This window comes from Onychostruthus taczanowskii, unplaced genomic scaffold (genome assembly GCF_017590055.1).
Source record: "Onychostruthus taczanowskii isolate IOZ18803 unplaced genomic scaffold, ASM1759005v1 scaffold20, whole genome shotgun sequence".
Lineage (NCBI taxonomy): Eukaryota > Metazoa > Chordata > Aves > Passeriformes > Passeridae > Onychostruthus > Onychostruthus taczanowskii.
The window spans coordinates 3,008,429-3,029,067 of record NW_024499240.1 but is presented as its reverse complement, the minus strand read 5'-3'; the positions used below and the strand labels follow the sequence as shown (position 1 = coordinate 3,029,067).

Here is a 20,639-nt window from a genome sequence, read left to right as displayed (position 1 = left end):
GACCCCTTCTCACCTTTGCTGGACCTGCTCCAGGACCTCCATGTCTCTCTGGTACTGAGGAGCCCGGAACAGGACACAGCACTTCAGATGTGCTCACCAGGGCAGAGAAGGGGGCAGGGTCAGCTCTCATGAACTGCTGGCAATGCTCTTCCTAACACACCCCGGGACACCACTGACCTCTGGGCCACAAGGGCCCTGCTGCTCATGGACAGCTGGTTGTCCTTCTCCTCAGAGCTGCTTTCCATCAGGTCAGCCCCCAGCCTGGTGCATGGTGTTATTTCTGTCCAGTGCAGGACCCTGTTACAGCTTATAAACACAGAACTTCAGCTCTGCTTTAGCAATTATAGAATAGCACGTAGAACGCTTCTGATCTTTTTGTTGTGTAAGTATCACTTACCCATCTCTCAGCAAAAACTATTCAAATAAGGAATATTATTTTTCTGTTGTTGACCTGAAAAGCTCTAAAGCATTTTCTGGTAAGATATTGAAGGATGAAAACAAAGAAAAATAAGACTGAAAAAAAATGAAAGGGCCAAAATAGGAAATATTCTTGCCTACTGATACGAAGCCTACACTTCTACTGGACCCTTAGGAGATGATAACTAGTAAAGAAGAATATAGAACTATAGAATACTAGAACTATAGAAGAATACTAGAACTATAATGAATAACTAACACAGATGACTGAGGAACAAAGATATAAAGAACTTCCCAACAAAGCACTCTAGGTAGCTTTCTTGTAAATCACATTTTCAGAGCTCCAAATACTTGCCAGCACTTTCTGCCTTTGTCTATGTATGAGACACTTGTGGAAATAACACTGTTTAATTCAGCACAGAAAAAGCCATCAATTTGTTCAGTGGATGTCCCTGACAAAAGACTGTTAACTGATTACATATGCCATCTTGCCTCAAGTCTCCTAGCAGGAAACTACAAGAGAAGTCATAATCTCTGTCATACACAGTTTTTTGTGTGTATGAATCATAGCACAAATCTGAATAATACCACCAGCTGGTGCAAACGTATGGACAATGGCAGGGAGCACTACATTGTTCAGGTTTAGGATTTAGAAGAAAGATTGGTGCTCCTTTCATTTTCTCTTTGTCCCCGTTTTTCAGATATTTCACAGAACTGTGTTCATACTTCTACAAAACTGATTCCAGGATGTTAAGGAACTCCATTAATGATTTATTTTAGCATCTTAAAAGGAGCACAAATGTTAGCAATACATTGAATATTAAAATTCCTCAAGCATTTCCTTATTTATATGATTTAAATATTTTACAAGTTCTGGATTGTATTCTGATCCCCCGATCTCTTGAGAGCATATTTACCTAAATAAGTTTATTCAGCTTGCCAGCTATTTTAAAATTGACTAATTTCATCAATTCTTCATTAATCCGTATAACAGTCTTCTCCTTGTATTTCTATCTCCCCTGCAATCCATTTATAACAGCTTTTATCCCTATACTGCCAACTGGGAAAACTGTTAATGAGATGAAAGCTGTAGTAAGAGATTTCCTGGTTTGTATCAATGCCTGCTGGAATATTCTGTGTTTGATGAGTACAAGGACGCACCTAGAGAACAGCAACCTGAATATGCAGCACTAAACTTTCAGGGTTTGCAATTGAATTTTACAAAATCCAGTACCACTTATTAGGCTTGAATGATGCTGCAGCCTTCGCTCTGAGAAATTTGGAGTTGATACAGAGGATTTTAACCATTAAAGATTGGACATGTATTCTCCAAATATTCCTAGGAGGACACTGTAACTCAGTGATCTTCAAGAGTTACTACTGGGTTTCCTGGTGGTCTGTAGTCTTGTCTAGCCCAGTACTGCAGCACCACAAAATCAAGTTGAAGAGAGTTTATTTGAGAGGAGTTACCTGCATAAGGGAATTCAGCATTTTTTCTTAGTAAGTCTAGTGATTTGTTCTGCACTCCCTTTCCCTTTTGTTACTTATTTTCTTTCATATGGCTTTCTCCATCACTCAGCTTTCTGCATCCTGAAATAACAAACAGTCTAAATGAATCGTAGAGTTAAAAAATTACATGAAAAACAACTACCTAAGGAGGGCATTTCACTTTGCTTTTTAAATTATAGGAAATAACTTTTTTTTTGCAGCAGAATAATCTTGATTTTCTAGTAGTGTCTACCTCTCCATGGAGGAATTTGATAACTCAAACTCCAGCAAAGCCAAAACCATCTCTGCTCTGATGGCACCAGTTTTACATCTGAGTTCTTATCAGTCATCCTAAAAGCTATCCTGCAATTATCTTATAGAGAACAAACTATTAATACTAATGAAATACTAATTAAAATCACACTTTTTTACACTTGAAGACAGAGGAAACACCCCTGTGGATGCCAAAGAAAATGCCAGCGACTCAATGAAATTTTGTAATCCCTATTTTAAATATAATCTTACCAGAGAAAAATCAGTCTAACACCAGTTACATATTACAAATGAGGGTTGGGGGGTTTTTAGGCATAATTTTTTTCTTTAATATGAAAAGTTATTATGGTAACAAACCTGCTATATACAGCTCATTTGCACTGAAATCTTCATAGCAGACTGGACAAATAACAATGAACTTCTGTTATTTCTTTTATGAAAAAATACCTTTATTGAACAATTTTTGCAAGGTATGTGCAATAGTAAAAACTTATGACTAGATACACCATATAAATTTCTCAGGACTCTAAAGGAAAATTAAAACAGTGATAGGAAAATAACATTTTGAAAAACTATCTTTTCCCCTCTTTTTTTGGAGCATTGACTATTCAAAAGCAGAAAAAGGCTATTTTCAGTAATTAAACTAGAAGATATATTGTGTCTAGTACATCCTACTCTATACACTAAAAAAAAAAAAATCAATAATATTAAGAAGCACCATAAATCTCATTATTGATTATTTTATATTTCTTTAATATCTCTATAAAATGCACAGTGAAATTTTTTCTTTAAATCACATTTAGCATACTTTGGTCATAGGATTCCCTCTTCATTTTATCTGAGACATATGGTCAGTATTTCACCTACACTTTAGTAGTTATAAATAGAGGCAAACAGGGGTGCCTGGAGATTTAACCTCAATGCTATTAGAATACATTCTTATTAGTGAATGGTAGCAGTTATGTTCCTTCTAGAGGTATGAGCCTGCACGTTTTATGCCTGACCTAATTTAGTAGCATTCCATGAAATTAATCTTAAAAAGAAGAAACTATTTTTTGTAAATTTGCTGCTCATGTTAGAAATCTCAAGAGTTCTCATTAACAGAAAACTACATTCATGTGATCAAGGAAGCTTTTGTCATCCTGCAGATGAAATAAGCCTGTGTGGAGTCATGAACTAAATTGAAACAATTTGAAAAAGCAGCTAAAACAAAAGGAGGCTTTCTTCTGATGATCTTACTAAAAGGAAAAAGAAATATCACTATGAAAACCAATTATTCATGTGAATGGATAGTTTCCATGAACAAAAAGCAGCTAACAAGGAAGTCCAGACCTGGCATTGAATATGCCCATAGTGCCTGAAGCAGAATTTGTCCCCTTGCTGCATGGTTTTTGTTTGACACACAGGCAAACAGCTCTTACAGCAGTCACTTGAACACTCCCAGATGCAACTAAGTCCTGTTAATTTGTAAACAAATGGAAATCTACATGTTTTTCTACTATTAAAAGCAGGTTGGCATATCATGAGGTGTTGTAGAGTCCAGTTGGCTTCCTGAAATGCTTAGAAATTAACTATTAGTAATATATAATATACAAATGTATATAATTGTGTATATTTATGTATATATCTTTGAAAATATGTGATTTTTAATGTATACACATTGTTTATCTGTAAAAAAGGGATGAGACAGACTTCTGCACAAGGATAGCTCATTCTCCATATTTATGGTTGGCATAAAAAGCTGTAACTGTGTCTCCTTGATCAAGGCCATTGAGAAAAGTCATTAAGGCTGTTAACTGCTGGTGAGGTCTGCTAGTTGCACATTTCAAGTCAAAATAAGGGCAGGGAGAGGAGAAGGTTTTGTGTCTTGTTGATTTTAATTTTGTGTAATTTCAAGCAAGGAAACCCTTCCAACTATATCACAAGCTATCCTTGACAGCAAAAAGTAGATTTAAATTGTACATCAAACCTCAAACTGCTATCTTCTCAAAAAAGTCATGATTTTATATAATGAAGAAAAAGCAATCAATTCACTTCCAATCACCCTATTTGCACAAGGAATATATTAGTTTTTGTCTCCCTTATGGGCACGTGGTGGAAAATATATCCAGTACATTCTGAGTCAGTGGTAGAACCGCTACCTTCCCAGCAGGCTTTGCATCAATTTATTCTCCCACAAGTTAAGCATTCCTACAGTATGTGTATTTTACTATTATGTTAAACCTGTGCTTTTCCCAGAAAGCTGCATAGTGGCATCAGCCATTTAATTCTTTTATTTTTCCAGATAATTCCATGCATTTACTCTTGTATGAGACTCACGACAAATCCTTTGGTAACTTTTAAGGAAAAACATCTGTAGTCTGCATTCAATAAAGACTGCAGAATCAAACGTCATATTTGATTCCTCTTAGTACTTCCAAAACTGGAAGCACTCTGGCATGCCTGTTGTGTTTAACATCCCTGTTTAAATTATGAATTTGTAAATATTTCATTATTGCTTATGATTACTTCTAATAACAAAAAGCACCCCAGGGCTGCAGGGAGCACTAGCGATGGTCCAGGAGTAGGGGCTCCTCCCTGGCTCCAAGTTCACCTAAGGTCCTTGCTCAGCCAGGACATGAAATTCTCACCTCTGCTTGCTCCTAAACACAAAAAAAAACCAATGGCCTGTCTACTTCACACAAAATATGCAGCTGCTCTAACAGATGGTCACCTATTTAAAGTATAAAGGTTAGAAGAAAACATCCAACATAATGAAATAATGATGTTGGTTGCAAAAGATACTATTTGCATCAGGAGAACTGGAACTGCTTTGTAAAGGCAGTCTGAGTTTCTGACTGATAATCAGAAATAGCAGAAATCAAGGCACATGGCTACGTAATGTTAAGTACAGCAAAATTAGAATCTGTGTATTTAAGAAATTTATTCTTAGGTGACAACAATGCTAGTCTAGCCTCTAGACAGTGATGTAGCCAATTTACATTCATCTAACAAGGATGTCACTAAGTACAAGTTTTTATCCCTGAAGACAGGGAATAGTATCTGTGTGTGCCTTGTGATGCCGGAAAATACCAATAATAGAATTAAGTTGACTTAATGAATTTTTAGTGCTATCTATATGTTTACTTTTTGTAAGGTCTTCTATTTCACATTCAGCGTGTCACCTAAGACTAACAGGTTGCACAAAGGAGTTAAACATTTTTGAGACAAGATTCCAGCTATTCAGATTTGCAACAGTTTCCCAGTGGTTATTCTCAGGTGTTGCTTCCTGGCATAATTCCACTTTCTGTTTATGTAGAGCAGGACTTTTTTCTTTTTTGCAGAATGGAGCTTTTTCCTTTTAGCACGTTCTGAAGCTTATTTCAATGATGAGTGAGTAAACTCCTCCTTTCAGAGGAACTGAAGACTTGCTTTAGACAATACCCCTGAAGTCACTTGCTGAACATCTCTGTAAATAAGAATTGTCCATGCATTGTGTGAGTCTCATTTGTTATGGATACCAAGAGCAGAGGAAAAAAAAATTATACAGATCAGGCCAGCTCAGGTCTAACAAGGTGATAGCAGCTTTGGAGTCCTCCAGAACGTGGCTTCTGCACAAGCCAAACAAGACAAAACTTAGGTGGTAGTGAGCTGAACTGAAACCAGTTTTGGCTTGCCTGCCACGCCCTGCTGCCACATTTGTGGTTCCAAAGTGTCTCTCTGGGTCAGGCAGACCCAGCTGCAGCTCCTGAACTGGCTGCACATGTTTGCAGTGTCCACGTTGAGCACTCCTGGGAGACACATATTGGTGGCACACCAAGCTTCAGCAGTGGAGCTAAATTCTTCCTCAGTCTGGGAAAGAGAGCTTCTTCCAGTCTGGTTTTGTTACAGATAATGGAGTCTTGACTTGATTTTAATGCTTCAGAAATTTTTATTTAGCCTTACTGGAAACCCTATAAATATTATTCTATTTACAATATTGAGCAAACTTGAATGTGCAAACCCTGCCAGTTCCAAAATGAGATCATTAGTGCACAATAAACATCAAGAACTTTTCCCAAAAAGTTTCCATAAAAGTAAATTTAATAATACAGACATTCATGACTTTCTTTGAAAAACAGATTTATCTTTGAAAATGATGCTGTACTACTTACTGGCTCTGTGCTACTGAGAAGCACTTTAGACAAATGTTCTCTACTATTCTTCTTTCTTTAGATTGACATGGGCTTTTCAGAAGCATTTATTTTATCAGACTGATATGAAACTCTGAAATGCTCTGTGATTTCCTTATAGAGCATTTAAGTTCCTAGTGAATGCTTACGTTTGAAAATTTTATTTTTTTCTTTGTCTGCATTAGAAAGATTTGATATTTGGTTTATGTATGAAAAACACTTGGCTACATCACCTTCACACCTGTGTTTCTTAAAGATAGACTTGCAGTCCCTATGTTTTGGTTTGTTTATTTTGAGAGACAAGATGTTTGATCTTTAAATGGGGGTTGACTGCAGGTTACTGAAAGCTCTGTATGGGCACTATGGAAAAAATATGTCCCACATGCTTTTAAAAAATTATCACATTCCATATGCCTAGTTTAGATTCATATTCAATTCTTCATCTTTTCACTTCTCCATTCTTCCTGTGTTAAAGATCTGATGGCTTCATTCCAACTTGTTTTTTAAAATAACCTGATAATTTTAGCATCAATTGCAAACATGTATTTCTTGTCTTGTGCACTAATTTGAATTCACCTTTTAATCTCTTTATTCATGCTTTCCTCTTCAGAAAATACCATCAAGTATAAAAAAAATTAAAGTTTATATCATTTACACATATTCAATTTTTATAAATGTGTATGCATTAATTAATAGTAGTAATTAACAGGTAGCTATTCTAGCCTGGAAAATTTGTTCATACTATTAATTGTCCAGGTGCTACAGAAATCAGCGTGAAAACTCACATAAATGAACTAGGATTTCACTGTTAACTTGTTCTAAAAGGAAAATACCAGGTTCCTATACAGTGCAGTGTCCAAAGATCAATATGCCAAGCCTCTGGAAAAAAAAAACTCATTGCCAGTTTATATAGAGCAAGATTGAGACAATGGGTTTCATAGACCAAACCAGATTTTGCACACTTTCCCTCAAAAGTGAGCTCAGTGTTTATGTAGACTGAATTTTACTGGTTCCAAATGCCTGCAGGCTGTCCTGACGAGCCTTGTCAAGTCCAGACTTACAGGTTTCATTGGTCTCCTTAGGTCAGAGACATTATGTAAAGCTGAGAAGGAAATGAAAGTAGACAGGAACCCTCTTACAAATTACCTTGGAACATCTGCAGAAATTGCTGACAGGCTACTGAGCCCTTGTCTCAGCACAGATGCTTTGCCTTCTTCCTCAGCCATGGCACCCCACCTAGATCTTCACTGAACCACCATAATAAATGTCCTGGGCACCACCTGCTTGAAATGTGATTGGACAGAATTAGCATGGAATTAAGAAAAATAAATCTAGTTCTTATAAGTTCCTTCAAAATACTTTCTCCCACAAGGATCAGTACTGTGTAGCCGAGTAGAATATCTCAATAAATTGTGAGAGCTAATTTATAGCTTTAAAATATAAAAATATGCTTTTGTATTATTCTGATTTTACATAATTGAGCACAGCCTGTTCTGGCAGAAAAGAACAGCTGTCTGAAGTAACTTCTTGTTACATCTCCAATGGCACATATTTTTCTATCTAGTTACAGATAATTATATGCAATTACAACATTTTAGTAATCTTTGTGAAACAGCTAATTTAGTTGTCTCTTTTTTTTGTCTTTTAATTCTCTCCCTTCATATTCTGAAGAGTAATATGAAATGCAGAATGGATTGGAGAAGGATTTCACAACAATTTCCAATAATCTTAAATATGGACCATCTAAAAATCCCATCTTTACTGCTACAAATTTTGTCCAGGCATTAGAACACTGTATTGAGTACAGCTCTCCTGTACCTTGTAAAGAATTTCCAAACTTTTCTGTTAGAAGAAATCCAACCAAATGGAGTCGATGCATGGTTCAGCTAAATTGACTGTTCATTTAAAACTCCAAAGAGCCAAAGGTCTCCTGTAACTCTTCTCAGGACTTTCCCTTCTGAACTGCCAGTGGAGCAAGTCCTTGCCCCTGAGTTGCTGCATGTGCTGTGCTGCACCAAAAAGAGGCCAGTGCCAAAACTGCAAGGTGACTGCAGATTTTCTGCCTGTCATGCACTTCAGTCTGTGCACAGGTACTAAAATCCTTCTACACTGTAAGTGTGTGTGGTCTTTTAACAAGTAGGCACAACAGAATATAAAAAATTTGCTTCATACAAAAAAAGAGAGTAATTTATTTGTATATTTTTTATAATACCTTAATTAGACTAGTTAATTAATACTTCTTGAGCACGTGAATTCTGCCTTTCTCAAGCAGGGGAAATTAGAGAACTGTAGATCTCTTTGAAAATCTTGGCCATTACTCAAATTACTTTAATTCCTATGAGATTTCTTCTTGAAACACAGACTTTCTCCCTCACAAAAACCTGCAGTGAGTCCCATAAGGTAGGTACACAGAATCATACAGAAATGAACTAGCTTTGATTTTTCAGTTCCCAGGAACCAGAAAGAGAATCAAGGTTAAATGGAGATGCAAATATTGTATAGTTCTTATTATCAGGGTATTTCACTAAAGCCAGACAGTTTTGTAATATTATGTAACATTCTTGCACTTCCAAATAATGGGACGTGCATCATCTTTGAGTACTAATTTTGGTAAAGGTTTGCTAATCTATGGACAAACACGTGCAGGTTAGTTTTCACTAGAGCTGGTAAAACAAAACTTCTGGGCACAGGCTGTGGAACAGACAAAAAGACAGTTTTGGGATTTCTGCAATTGTGTGTTTATATAGTGTGTGAGGAAGGAAGTAGTAAATAAGGAAGCTTGTTTCAACTAGGGGCTGTATGAACAATTTTGTACATTTCCAGCATTTTAAAGGCAACTGCAATATGGAGAAAAGAATAAATGTAGGGCTGTAGAAGGACATTACCTGTTTCATCTACTGACTGACATTTGAAAAATGCAGATTTCTACTGTTCTTTCAGTACCTGGGAGAGTCTTTTCTTGCTAACAGTAGACTTTTAAGTTTCAGTGCCAAAAAACTTCAGTAGATTATCAGCCTTTGCTACAAACATCACTCAAGCAAACCAACTTCCCATTTGCAGTTTAAATTATCCAGCAAACACAATGGAAAATTAAAACAACATAGCCTTATAACAAACCCAAAAGGCTTCTTAGGTAGACTTCATACACCTTTTAAAGGCATGACAAATTAATGATCCTATCCTTGTATAATGAAGCATTTATAAGAAAAATTTCTGAAAGAAATCGTTTAGTAAAAAATAAAAATATTGTACAAGTCAGCTGTGAAGAATTCAAAAGGGTCTCTGTGTATGCAAACACAATGCCTTATTTTTCATACTGTCATATGCCATAAATTTAAGTGCTCAATATTGGACCAGCCAGGTGTCAAAAATGAGTAGTGAACCTGCTAGAAGAGATGTTTTCCATTTCTTAAGCATCATCCTGGGTGACAGAACTGTTTGGCTTTTTCACATATAGTGATACTGCTAGCAGAGATAAAATACTATCTCTCTTTAAATAACTATCTTTAGACCAAATCCATTCACTTCAAGTGAGTTCAGTATGATAAACACTCTGATTTCTAAAATGATAAATGGCAAAATTTCTAAAATGATAAAAATAATCTAAACAGTACTATTATTAGTAGTATTATATATTAGTATTATTAGTACATCTAAACACTTAGTACTATTAAGTTATTTTTTGAGAGTAAACTTCTGACAAAGGGTTTGCTTTATGATTTAAGCCTAATGTAAGCACAGTGTGCAGTAGGTTTTTCTCTTTTCTCAGTGGTACTTGACCTTTACTTCACTGAATGGGTACCTTAATCTATTAGGCACTGTATGCTGTTTCCTGTGGGAATTTGAGTTCTCAGTCAAGACTTGATTGCTTTCCATTATGGTTTAAGGTGTTAGGAGACTCAACAAGATTGTTGCACTGTCAGAACACTGATCTAAAAAGAGCTCATGAGTGACTGGTCACTCTTTAGCAGTCTGCTCTATGATGTAGCTTCTCCTATGATCTGTGGATTATGTGATCAATTTGCACCACAAATTTGAATCACATTCCAGTTGTTTCTTCTGTTGATTTCTCCCTGCTGGCCAGCCTGTCCTGATGCCAGCATGAGACTCTCATAAAAAGGTCAGCATTGCTAGGTGAGTCATCTGCCGTTTCACAGAGAAAAATTTAATTGATCAATCATCCAGGTCAAATGCTTTTCATGATTTTAATAGACCTCAATAAGGTTGGTGATTGAGAATAGGTTGCCTCAGGATTGTTGTCGAGAGTGAACTTGTTAAAATATTTACAGGAAAAACTTCTCAAATCTCCTTTGACATGTATCCAGTTTTTTAATTAATTCATTTAGAATGTGCCTGCATAATTTGGTCATATTTGGCACTGAGTCGTTGTGATTTCCCTCCTCCTCTGCTTTACCACTAAAATAATGACATAAAAAAACTGTATCACTGATCCAAAGTCATCCATCTCTCTGTCTTTTGTAGCCTTGCAGTGAGTAGGCAATTTTGCTGCTTTCATTGCAAAAAGCCACATTGTGATCAGGAAGCCTTTGGAAATTCTTCTGAACTCCAAGTTCAGAAAATGTGTTCTAAACCCTGCATGTTGCATTTGAACCAAAGATAAATCAGTGAGTAATAGAGAAAAACACTACTACTAGGATACTCAGCTTTGCCATGGTTGTGGTCCCTTCTTTCATGACCTCAGTGTTCACTTAAGGTACCAGTTGTATTTTAATATGAAAGAAGCATTATACTGACTGCAACAAAATTAAAATTACAAGAGCATTTTTCTATACATCTTGACAGATATTTTAAAACACTAGCAGAGGTCTACCACTGATTTGTCTGAATAAAAAGATTGCCATCACCCTTACAACGTTTTCTCATCTTCCATTATGATGCTTTCCACAGTGAGCTGGCAAGATAAAGGTATAATTATGCAAACATGAGTAACTCTGCAGTTCTCTTTAAACAGTAAGTTATCTTCATAACAAAAAGGATTCAAAATCTGTTTCCAAAAGCATATCACTCCTGGGGAAGGTTATATTTCCCTAATTACTCTCAACAGCTCCATCTCAGGATTCTCAGCACATAAAATAGTTTTTATTTGGAGAATACCTATGAAAAGCCAGCTGCAGCTCTACAAATGCTGCATATTGTCAGATTATATAAATTTAGCTCCTAAAGTCCTGATGCCTAGAGAAATAAATGGGTTCTATGTCTTCAAAATCTCAGACAAGGGTTTAGTGATAGTCATTTGTTTTAATACACTGTTGTGAGGTCTTTATGTTCTGTACACTTCAGTGATTTCTTACGAGTTTCATACAGCACTGATGCAAATGGTCCAGCCTTGGGATGGGAAGGAAAAGGCACAAATGCAGCAGCACAGAGCCTGCTCATGTCTGGCAGTAACAGAGCAGTGACAGCATGAGGCAGACAGTGCTGGTGGTGACTCAGAGGCCCATGGTGCACGCAGGGGCTGCTTTGGGGCCCCACTGCTCTCTCCAGCAGCGCACAAGTACAATGTCCTACCTCAGCCTGAGCTCAGCTTCTGATTTATTGAATTGTAGTTATTTATTCTGCCCAACAAAATAATAAATTGTGTTTTTATGTTGTGCTGCAAATGAAGCCACTGAAAGAGCTGAGTAGCCATTTCAAATTATTCCTCTGAAAAATGTGCTACAGGCTCCATCCTTAGCAGATATTACTATATTCTTGCTAAAGAAAGAAAACATAAAAAGGACAGAATACTGTGTTAATGTTTGCATCTGTTCTAGCTAACAAAGCTACTATCCAGAAGCCAGTACATCTACCATGAATAGTGTTAGGATCATATACAGTGATTAGTAAGAATATGCAAGTACAAAACATTTGTATTGTGGAAGTCAGCCATATTGCTTACATGCCTGCAGGGATCACTTTGGTTCAGTTGAAATGCTGATCGTAAAATAGACAATTAAAAAGTTCAAGTTATTGATTTTATTGATACAACAGAAAAGTTAGAAGCATAATGTCACATTTCTGGGATCTTCTGGAGTGTATATTTGAGTAAGTGACAATGCTTACTCAGCTTGCAAATCTTGACTTCTGTCCTTTTCAAAAGTAACCTGCTCTTTCAGGCTACCTGCCCACTTCTAGGTGTCCTCCTTGGTCTCACTCCCATCTTCTCATCACAGTTGTGCAGCTCTTTCCTGCAAAGTGTGAGCAGTCTGCTTAGGAAACGCACCCCAACACCTCCAAGATTCATTCTTAACCTCCTTGCTGAGTTATTAATTCTATTCTCTAGGCACTTGTTTTTCCTCAGTCTTTTAATGATCTCTTGCCACCCTCTCCTGTTCCTATCCTTCCTTCAGAGTACATGTGTGTACTCTGTGTGTGTACAACACACACACACACACACACACACACACACACACACACAAATATTAAATATTTCCTGGAGCTGTCACTCTCCTGGGCACTCCCACCCTCCATCCCTCTGGTGTCAGGTTTATGTACCAGGATCCTCATTGAATCTTCATTGCTTTCTGTTTCTACTTAAGAAGGAAAGATGTTCTGCTTCTCTACTATGAATTAAACACTTATTAAAGATAAATTCAAAACAGTTTCTTTTTTTACTTTTATTTCCATGTGTTTTGATTTGCGTTGTGCAGAATTCAGCTGATAATAGGACATAACTCAGACTGAATGAATTTCCAGCGATGTCAATTTATATTTGATAATTTTCCCATTCTTTCCAGTAATCTATTCCCTATTTCAAAACATGAGAAGGCTGAATACACATTGGCTTTTTTACCAAAACTCATGAGAGGCTCACAAAAGCCAGTAACAATAAACAAGTAGAAGGAGAGAGAGCACAGCAAACAATGAAAACTGAAAATGAATTTATTTGAATTCACTATTACAGGAAGTGACACAGATGAGGATCCCACAGATGAGGGTTGAGTGCTAAGTGAGTGCACTGGAAAATCACTGAGCTTTCTTTTTGTTTCATGGTGGAAAAGGTTATATACTTGTTACAGTATGATGTGCAATTTTTTTGTTTTGTATGGCTAGATTTCTTCCTTAGTGCGTTGTACTTTCTACTCAGGTATTCTATTCAAATTCTGCTTGACAAAGGCACAACAGGGATGCCTTGACAAAATCCTAGATTAGTGCAAAAACTGAATATGTACTAAAAATACGTGGTTAGAGTAGTGCCCATAAAATGAATGGATATAAAGTTATTTTTAAAGTACATATTAAATACATTCTCCTATTTCTAAACCCCTTGCTTTCATTGTTACCATTTGAGATACACAGTTAGAGCACCTGGAACCAATCAGTCCATTGAAGCTCATTCTGTCACATGTATTATTAATAAGAAAAGGATTCTTACAGTAGATTAAAGGTACAGTAAGAACTTTCACTATCTCCCTGCATTCTCTGGATGCTCATTGATGCTTTCAGGAAGAAAAAAAGGTAGACTGAATTAAAATATGACATGTTTCACTCTTCGGATTATAACTGGAATTAAAAGGTATAGAAATGTTTCCTTTACATGAATCAGGTGATAGGTTTGGAAGAGTAGAGTAAAAAGAGTGCCATTTTTATGTAATTAATACAGAGAGTTGGGTTGTTACATACCCAAAGAGGATATGCATTTTACTGCAGATCTGGAGTGGTACTGAAGAGTTTTGAATAGCACCATACTGCTTTAGCCAGACAATTCAAAGCTGAAAAGGAGCATCAAAACTTCATTTCTTTTTTTAGAAATTAATGCCAAGAAATCCATGAGCTTCTTCCATGCTTCCTCTGAGAGGAATATCCTTGGGGTGTGCATAACACAAGTAGTTGTCTTCCCTACTCATTGTAACACAGCCTGACTTACACCTGGAACCAGTGACCTGTAGTAAATTCGTGATGGATGGGATCATTCTGGAAGAGCATTAAAGTAAACCAAGAATAAGCTCTAGAGAATGATATATTTATATAAGTCTTCTAGATTTTAATGTAGAACTTTCCTTGGCAAAATGTCTGTGAATACAGTCAAGAAAAAGATATTGAATTACCAGAATACCTTATGAGCAAACTAAGGATCTGGCTGCTTTATTTAGGTATTTAAATGTTGGTGTAGATAATGGAAGCCTCTATTTCCCCCCCTTTACCTTCTTTGCCTGGGATATATAGGTGCATAGCTAGCATACAGGCTTCAAGAATAAAAAAGTCAGGTTTGTATCAGGAAAAAATGGTAAAGACAGGTGTGAATGACAAGACCAATTGCCCAGGGAGAAAGCAGTAACTTTTTTTGTAGCTGATGATGACTTGGATACGAAACATCCTCTGTCTGACCTTATCTGCTAACTGCAAGTCATTCCCACTGCAAACAAGCATTTGCCCTGTCAGATTGTCAATACCATCTATCTCATTTTATTACAAATTACCCCTTTTTTCACTGTGCTGGCTTTGCTTGGGACTGTCTCACCTCAGTGTAAGAATGCAGCTGAATGCTGTCTTCCATGGCTCTGACACTACACCTCAGCACGCCTGGGGTGGGGGCTGATGAAGAAAACAACATAATAGATGTTGACTGTCTCCCTTCCCTACATAAATAATGTCAGGAAAGTTGTTGTGGCAGTGCTTTTGGCATCAGATTATCTAATGGTAGAAGGGCCCTGGTTTTTCTTCTTGTTGTTAACATGCAAGTAATTCCTTTTACATGGAAATTAGAATAAAGCAAATGCAGTATCAGGAGAGAGCATGTGCAATATAGCTTTCCTTATTTCTGTGCACCAGTATTACCATTTGGGGAAGAATAAAGTGTGATTATTTTTCTTAAAGGCATTACATGATTTTTTCTTCATCCAGATAACAAGGCAAACAAAACTAGTTTCACTTTTCTCATAGGCTTTCAAACCAGAAAACTGTGTGTCTTCCTGGTAGATTTTCCATTTTCTAATGTAGGCAAGTAATTTTGTAGAAAGCTAGAGAATGAAGAAATCCTTATTCTCAGAAGCTACCTAGAACCAGTCACAGCTTCAGCTTGGTGTCCTGAATTTACCCAAATGACCAACAGCATTACATGATGATGTTTCCAGAGGTGCTGGAACATCATTTGTTCCCAACAGTGAGTTAATTTGTCCCAACAACAGCTGCCACAACTAAAATTCAAAGACTTTCAGTGCCAAACATGGCTTTGAAATGGGAGTGCATTTGCTGATGCATTTAGCAGACAGGCAGAGGACAGAAACCTCTGCTGCTCTGCAGGGCAGGGCTGGTCACTCAGCCAAAGCTGCAGGAGTCCTGCTGTGTCCTGGGAGCAAGGCACAGCTCCACAGCTCCTGCCTGGCTGGAAAAAGGGCCACCGCTGGATTATCTCAGCCACTAAAGATGGCTTCCTGAGAGGGACCACAAAAACTGCTGTACTTTATTCCCAGTGACTGTAAAAACCTCACCCAGGAGAGAAAAATAACTCCTACTGCCAGACAAGCAAAAACAGCTGGGAAAATGGTTGTCTTGATTTTCAGCTCTTTCTGATATTTCTGTATTTTCCCTTACTGAAAAATCCCAAATAGCCTTTTCCACACACTGGGCAGAATTTTTAGCAGTTTTTGTCTTGTAAATGATTCTTAGAAATGTAAGCTTCAATATATTTCTAGTTATTGAATAAGATGCTACAAAATTTATCAGCACATAATGTCCTTCTTGATGTTCTGGTGTATACCAGGAAAATGTAACTGTCAGAAATAATATGAATATAATTCCAATCCTTTTAATTTAGTGAATTGGCTCAAATTTGATACATAGATCTGAGATTACTTGTGGGTCTTATTTGATGATGGTTTCTTTGCATTTCATCTTCTCTTGGAGATATTTTATTTCTCATTTTTGCTGAAGTACATTTGTCCATATGACTTATCTTCAAGATAGGGAGATGGTAATTCTTTCCCACTGTAAATATGCCCCATAACTTTTTTAAGTTGTAGGACTACTAGTATTGTTCCCATCTAGAAATGTATGAGCATGCAAGCAGCACAGTTTAAAACAAACCACACAAATTCAAGCATGTTTGTAATTAGCATAATCATGAACAGAATACAATTTTTCTTTCCTATATTACGTACTTTTTTTTTGAGCTAAAACATGTATTAGTGAACATGAGTTGTCTAACAAGTCAATTTGTTAGAATTCCATATGGATATTTTTCTATTTTTGTAAGACTGATTACATTCCATTCAGATTAATCTTAAAAATGTGGTGGTTGATTACAGAGGTGGGTTGAACCAACAGGGTCTGAATAGGTATTTCCTCAGAGATCTGCACAGGCTTCTCTGAAGAGGAGCATGGGATTAGGAGGTAACACAATTCCCTGTACACTTAATTCAGAGCAAATGGACAACTGACCATGTTGTGTCAATCAATGAACATCCCAAAATCTTTTTACGGATATTTATATGATAAAGTTGTTAGACTCCATTGATTCCATGAAGGGCTGAACACTTCAATTTGCACCAAGAGCAAGCTGTAGGAATCTCTTTGGGGTAAGGAGCTCTAGAGGCCACTGAAAAAGATCAGAAAGAAGGGGAATGCATCGAATGGTTAATATCCTAAAAGTTAACAGCAGCCTATTTTGAGGCCAAAACCGCAACACACTAGACTACAGATGTCACTGGCAGCAACAGAAGGTGACAGAGAGAATTCCAGGAGGTTTAATTTGATACAACTACAACACTAGGAAAGTTTCAATACAGCTTTGATACACAAGGGAAGGTGGAAAACGCATTTGTACAATCTGGCAGCTTATGCAGACTTCAGATGCAAAGCACACAGGCCGCTGTGCCTCCATGACTGGACTGGTCATACTTCTCTGCCACCTCCTGAATGAGAGTGCATCAAAATATTTGAAGGGACATATGTAAAAACTAATGAAGATTGAGTTAGATTTTATTAGTACATTATAGTTTGAAATTGCAAACTGAACCCCAGCTGGGTACTGACTGACAAAAACAACATTATTTAGGTGCATTATGATATACCTTCATGCAATAAAATCTTATTCAACAGAGTAGCCGTCTTGTGATATTTAACTCGGGAACAGGAACGTCAGAGAGTGAGAGTAAAGTTACAGTAGAAGTATCCAAAATTCCAAACATGATTTTAGTTTTTAAGGACTGATATAACAAATCTTTTCATCCTTAATAATTTTAGATAACTTTATGTGTTAACCCTAATTAAAAAAAGTTTAATGCTTACAAAAATTAAAAAGAGATTTGTTTCTAGTACCACAGCTTTCATTGCTTTTAATATTAATTTGGTTTTAGTTTTTACCTTTATTTTTAAGAAAGGTGACCAAAATTTCTGTGTTTAAAAAATGAATGCTCATAAGAAATGCTTTAGCTGGAGGAAAAGCTTTATTGATTTTTAGGGGTGGGATTTGGGAATTGAATTTTTCTGGAGCATAACATTTTATTTACTTGTGGTTGATAAACTGCAGTGTCACCTGCCAGCTGGCTTGAGTTAAAGAAAGCTGACTGATAGCCCAGGACATACATCTGAAAAACAAAATTATAAAAGTGGTAGAAACTTCTTTTCCCCCACTACAATTAGTCAGGCTAAGTATTCCTTTGCCTTGAACAGGATCATTCTTATTATTTATTGCCTGCATTATTCTAGCTCTTACAGGTACCAATTGCCATTAAAGTTTCTGTCTACTAGGCTCTTAACATTCTGTGCGAAAAATTGGTTTGGACACACTATACATTGCCTGAATGCATATTATCATACAATGAGGTTTAGACATTTATCCAGGTGTCACTGCTATTCCTTACCTTTGTATGAAGATGCCTGTGTTAGAAAAAGTACTCCAGTGTTCAAGAGTAAATTAAAAAAACTGACATTAAAATAATTTCATAGTAAGTGCAGAGGTAGAAAGCAATAGCTTTTCCCCAGTGGGGTTTTGGTTTGGTTGGGGTTTTTTTAGTTTCTTTTGGTTTGGTTTTGCTTGTTGTTGTTTTGTTTGTGGGTTTGTGGGTTTTTTGAGGTTTCCAAAATAACTAATTCCTTCTGTTTTCTATACACTACAACTAACAGAGTAACAGGCACATAACCCCATGGCTGTTTCTTCATTGCTCTGCCTTACTGTTTGTCTGGACCTTGAATCTTGCCTTAACTTTTTTCATGCTTGCTGTGGTCTGCACACAACTGCTTTTCACACCTATTAATCCTGTCCTTGACTTGTGGTTTGAAACAGGTCCTTCTGTCAAAGGAGGATGCCCTTGTCAAAGAATCAGAAACCCAACTGCACCTGCCAAGTTTTTTACTTGAGTTAATAACAAAGAATTGGCAGCAAGGCCAAGGAGGCCTGTACTGTCATACCAGTATTCCATACCCATCTTTTCTGTCATCAGATGTCTAACAAAGAATGCAAGTGGCAGACAGTAATCTTAATTTTAATTAGTATTAACAGTGATTTATAATTTCAATTATATGTAATTTTCTGGACCACCAATTTTGGTGAAAAACAATGCTTAATTAAACTGCTGTTATCAGAAGTGTTATCTTCATCAGATACACTTTTTTTTTTTATAATTTCAGGGGGCTGTGAATCCAAACAAATTCATGAAGACTACAAAATATATATGTAGTACAATTGCTCTGTTTTGTTTTGAACATCTAGAATATATCAGATTAGACCACAGAAAATCCTTGTAATGTTTGGGGAAAATGAGCCAGACATATGGGCACAAATCATACATTACTGACAAATGCTTATGAGAAATTTGTGACTTCAGAGGCCTCTCATTTGAATACAAGCTCTCATTATTCCATGCCAACTTTCTGTCCTAGGAAAGGGAAACAACGTTCCGTTATTTCCCTTTAGGATTTTCTAATGCAGGTATAGAAGAGATCCCCTATACAGCACTAGTGAAAGATCCTTGTACAGCCTCACATTCTATTGGTGAACAAAATTCCTTTTCCTATTCATGGAAGTCTCCTTCATCAGAGAATGAATAATGGTGGCCTACCATCCTGACCCCATATCTTATGGTACCAAACACAGCAGCTGGAGAGTGGGAAAGTGCAAATGAGTCTGCTGTTTTGTGGATGCTATCAATCTGAGTGGTGCCACACTTCAGAAAAGCAGACAAGGAGCTCTTAGTTGTTTACTTCCTTCATTTATCATCAAGGAAATGCTGATCTCAAGTTTCCTCAAGATTAGCTGGCAGTTAAAAAAGCCCCAATAACAAACAGCAGAACCAAGTCTGCACTACAGAAGCATAATGCACATGGAGCCTCGGAGGCCTGTTCAGCATCTCCAGAATCTGCAAGAGTAACCAACGATGTAGCTCCTGAGTGGGTCTTCTTACTTGCCTTTTAAACGTAACTGCTAAGTTAAGACAGTGTTACTGATTTAGGTGCCTTAATCAGTTTAAAAAAAAGCCAAAAACAATCAGAGTTCTCAGTTTCATTCCCAGAGGAATGCAGAATCACAGAATCATTGAGGTTGGAAGGTCCATCTAGTCAAAGCCCCCTTCCAAAGCAGGATCACTCAGAGCAGGTTACACAGGATCACATCCACGGAGCTTCTGAGTATCTCCAGAGAAGGAAACACCTACCAAAGGACACAATCATAACAAAGCTCACTTGCAGTGCAACTCCTGCAACTTTATTTACATTTAAAAGTTGCATTAAGGAGATCTTGGCAACATAACTTAATTCATGCCCAACTCACAGTCCTTAGAGCTGGAAACGGGTCAACCAAGGTTTAAAACTTGATTCCACAATGCAGCCAGATAAAGAAAATTGCATCTTGGTCAGTTTCTGTCAAGTATAATAGTCATTGAAAGACTTCTCTACGTAGGACTGTGGCTTTCTTACACAGAAAGAGTAGCTGGTCTGTGGATAGGGAGGAACAGGTAGGAACTGCTTGGACAGACTGACACTAGTCACACTTAACACAATTCAACTCAAATTATTCTTCATTGACTGAAATGCAGCTACCTGCTTTTTCCAACCTCACTTCCATCTTCAGGCAGCTGGAGACAACCTGGTCTCTCTTGCACAATCCAAACATTTGCTAGGATTATCTAATTTATATGAACTATACTGTAGAAGCATCTTTTCTTCAGAAAAAGGGGGGTGGGTCTAAGGCAATTTAATGAGTCAAAGCTATTGTTTGACATCTAGTATTTGCTATGCTTGCTGAGCAGCAGTAGTGGAGTCTTTATTAAGAGGAACAGGATTGTTAGACCTTGGCTGTGATTCACTGTACATTCTATTTTGTCTTGCTGCTCTAGGTTATTTTCTTTTTCTTACAACTTGAATAACCAATTT

At 37.0% G+C, this 20,639-nt stretch overlaps 1 protein-coding gene across 2 annotated transcripts in view; it reads right to left on the bottom strand.

Moving 5' to 3' along the window:
- The window catches only part of B3GALT1 (beta-1,3-galactosyltransferase 1), a 182,152-nt gene that overhangs the window by 145,571 nt on the left and 15,942 nt on the right, over positions 1-20,639 (bottom strand). Inside the window, exon 1 of one of the 2 annotated variants that reach the window (XM_041403680.1) lies at positions 7,476-7,596. The exons of the other annotated variant lie outside the window; for it this stretch is intronic. The gene's annotated coding sequence lies outside the window, so the exon portion shown is untranslated. Of the gene's footprint in view, positions 1-7,475; positions 7,597-20,639 lie in introns of those variants that run through there. 2 annotated transcript variants of the gene reach the window in all.